The following is a 3,791-nucleotide window of genomic DNA, read 5'->3' on the forward strand; positions in this document are numbered from 1 at the left end:
TCCTCCCTGTTCCCCTGCTTAGCACAAGTCATAAGATTTTCAGGCTCCTTGGGGCAGGACGTGAACAAGACAAGTCCTTCTTGCTAATATTAACCATTAATATGTATTATCATTTAAGAGATCTTCCTAGCTTGGCTGTCTTTCTAAGACCCTCTCCTCACTGGGATACGAGGAAAAGACAAGAAGGCTGTAAGAAGGATGGAAAAACCTATCCTCCCACAAACCATAATCAACTGAATATATAATAATTGAATGAGTAAATGCATGCATGAAATGCATCCAATGTCTTTACCTTCCTATTATCTCATACCTTGTAAAAGACAGGAGACTTTGGCAATGAAGACTGTCTTTACTGCAGAGCTGGACCAGCAACCCCATCTGTAGCCCCTCTCCTGTGTCTAGTTCATACCACATTTTTGCCCTGATTTTGGATTTCAATATACTGAGAAATATGCTTAACTGCTAGAGCCATCTGTCTTCTCTTTTAGAACGCTGGAAAATATGAAATATCTAAAATGTCAAGCTGGAAGGTTATTTCATAATTGATGTTCCAGCCGTCTCAGGATAATTTCTCAACTGTAATTGTCAAGGGCTCCACAATTGCTTCTGCCAAAATCTTTTCATTACACCAGTCAGATTTCCAAATATTCATTCAAATTCATAAAACATGCTAGCACCTTCCTGTGTAAGACGATGTGTAGTAAATATTAGTTAGCTGGGCTAGCATGTGCTGTAATGTCAAACCTATGCCAGGAATATCCTGTGATCTTTCAGGGAAATTCTAGGTCCCTGAGCAAAACTTTTGAAACAATTCCTTCTTGAAGGAAAAAATTCCCAGAAATATCCTCAGTGGGGCTCCTTAGGGAGTTGCCTGGGTAGTAACTATGCCTCTATTTGTGTAACCAAAACGTATTTTTAAGGGGGATTTAATCAAATAGTTAAAAAGTAATGCCTTAGGAGAGCAATGTTACCCCCTCTGGAAACCACATGAAGAAGATACTATCTATAGTCTGAGATGCTTTGTTAAGGAACCACCAGCTCAGATAGCCTTGATCACCTTGATCAAGGCCACCATGATCACCTTCTACTAGGAATTAGGATTTTTGACTCTAGACTAAACCCTTAAATGTGCAAGACTTCATTAACTACCAAAGTATTTGAATATCAAGCTATGAAGACATTGAAGTCAATTACTTTGGCTGTAGCAATTATGGTGTGTCAAGTCAACTGTGGTATATAATGACAACTTGTTATCCTACAACACTCTTATCATAAATGGTACCCTCATTAATAATGAAACTCAAATCCATGTCTGCCTAATGACCAGCCAGCAGAAGTCAGCTCGGTCAGCACCCACACTGCAAGCAAATGAACCTCATTTACAGCTCTCTAGTTTTTGTACATTTTTCTTCACACTTTGACAATTTTTCATTCATCACTATGACTGAGAAAAGGAAATATAATGCATAAAATATAAAATCTCCACAATAAGTCAGGAGAGCAACCATTTAAGAAATGAAGCGCTATATTCCACACTGTGTTGGCCAATGTTAACAATAGGCTCAAACTCCTGACAAGACCAGATACAGAGATGCCTTGTATGACATCAACAGGATTTAATTTCTAAAGGTTAAAGAAGGAAGTCAATTCAGCTGGAGTTCAAGTGAAAAACCATCAAGATTCTCAGTGCAAGCTTCCAGATCAGAGCTGCCCTACAGAATTTCCCATGTTGACCAGACAGTAACCACTGGCCACATGGCTGCTGAGTGCTTGAAATGTGGCTGGTGCCACTGAGCAAATACCTTTACAACTTTAATTAATTTTAAATTATCTTCTTTTTTCTATACCTCAACCCCTTTTCCCCTTCCATCCCCAATGCATTCTTTTAGCATCTGGGTCATAAAATCCTCACGGGAGAGAGATGTACACATTGGGTATAAAGTCTGAGAAAATAAGGGTCCCATTACCCTTCCTGGAAACCTAACCATCTATTGCTGAGGCGGGCTTGTATGTAGCCTAATCTCTGTATATGTCAGAGATCATCTTACCTACACCAGGTTCACGTTTTCCATCTTAGAGTTATACAGGACACTATACAGTGTCCTGTATACATAGGACCTGCAGGGATATGGGGTACACTACCAGTACACCCAGACATGAATGAAATGCTGCCTCAGCATCCTAGACTCCAGGCTAGCACAGTGTTTTCCAAAGAACGTTTCTGAACTCCAGGCTGAGGGACTGGAGCAAGATTCACCCTGACATCTCTAGGAGTTATGCTGACAAGCTCCTCAGACAGCAAAAGGGCTTGTTTTCCACCTGGCAGCGGAAGTCAGGCATGGATGGACATGAAGGAGCCTCCCGGTTCCAGTGGTTCTATTAAGCTGCAAACATAATTTTCAGTCACAAAGAAAATAGCTGACAGAAGCCAATCGCAATCAACAAATTATTTTGCCTTCTGGTTGGTCATTGTTGTAATGAAAATATTTCCTTTCAATGCATGGAAAGCAGTTTAGCAGAACTAGCAAAGAAAGATGGCATGATCATTAGCTCATTTAATATTACAGCTCATGGGACAAGCATAGATTCAGAAGCATTAAATAATATTCTAGGTAAATTATCAGAAGTCAAGAAAGAGGAAAGCTAGAGTTCATGACACATATTAATTTACTTAGGGAATCTTCAAACATTAAAAAGAAGTAAAAATAAAGTGAACACCTATGTAGCTATCAACCAAGTTCAACAATTATCAACACCTGGCCATTCTTGTTTCTTCTGTACTTCAACCTACTTTCCCTTCCATCCCCAGCGAATTATTTTAAAGAAAGTCTCAGCTGTTCCCCTAAGTGTTTCTGCGGGCAATACTAAGTGGTACAACCTGAGGTAATCTGTGAAAATGGTTTGCTATTCACTTGACTTGTAGAAGCCCACACAATCATACAAATCAAGAGGTTCAAATTTTCCTGTTCACTTAAGAACACTCGGAAACTGCCCAGGCCATCAAGGCTATGCATATACAAAAAGCCATGAAGTATCTGAAAGATGTCACTTTACAGAAACAAGAAACAGTGTGTACCATTCCAACGTTACAGTGGTGGAGTTGGTAGGTGTTCCCAGGCCAAGCAGTGGGGCTGGACACAAGGTTGGTGACCCAAGAAGAGTGCTGAATTTTTGTTGCACATGTTTAAAAATGCAGAGAGCAATGCTGAACTTAAGGGTTTAGATGTAGATTCTCTGGTCATTGAGCATATCCAAGTGGACAAAGCATCTAAGATGTGCTGCCAGACCTACAGAGCTCATGGTTAGATTAAGCCATATGTGAGCATTCCCTGCCACATCAAGATGATCCTTACTGAAAAGGAACAAATTATTCCTAAACCAAAAGAAGAGGTTGCCCAGAAGAAAAAGATGTCCCAGAAGAAACTGAAGAAACAAAAGCTTATGGCACAGAAGTAAATTCAGCATTAAAATAAATGCAGTTAAGGCCAGGCACAGTGGTTCACGCCCGTAATCCCAGCACTTTGGGAGGCCGAGCTGGGTGGATCACTTGAGGTCAGGAGTTTGAGACCAGCCTGGCCAACATGGTGAAACCCCTTCTCTATTAAAAACAAAAAAATTAGCTGGGCGTGGTGGTGCGCGCCTGTAATCCCAGCTACTCAGGAGGCTGAGGCAGGAGAATCGCTTGAACCTGGGAGACAGAGGTTGCAACGAGCCAAGATCGCGCCACTGCACTCCAGCCGGAGTGACAGAGCGAGACTCTGTCTCAAGACAATAAATAAATAAATGCAATT

General features: G+C 40.9%; 1 pseudogene; it reads left to right on the top strand.

Moving 5' to 3' along the window:
• Positions 1 to 2,896: 2,896 nt before the first annotated feature.
• Positions 2,897 to 3,456, top strand: LOC101134693 (large ribosomal subunit protein uL22-like; annotated as a pseudogene).
• The last annotated feature ends 335 nt before the right edge of the window (positions 3,457 to 3,791 follow it).

The sequence above is a fragment of the Gorilla gorilla genome, chromosome 17 (genome assembly GCF_029281585.2).
Source record: "Gorilla gorilla gorilla isolate KB3781 chromosome 17, NHGRI_mGorGor1-v2.1_pri, whole genome shotgun sequence".
Lineage (NCBI taxonomy): Eukaryota > Metazoa > Chordata > Mammalia > Primates > Hominidae > Gorilla > Gorilla gorilla.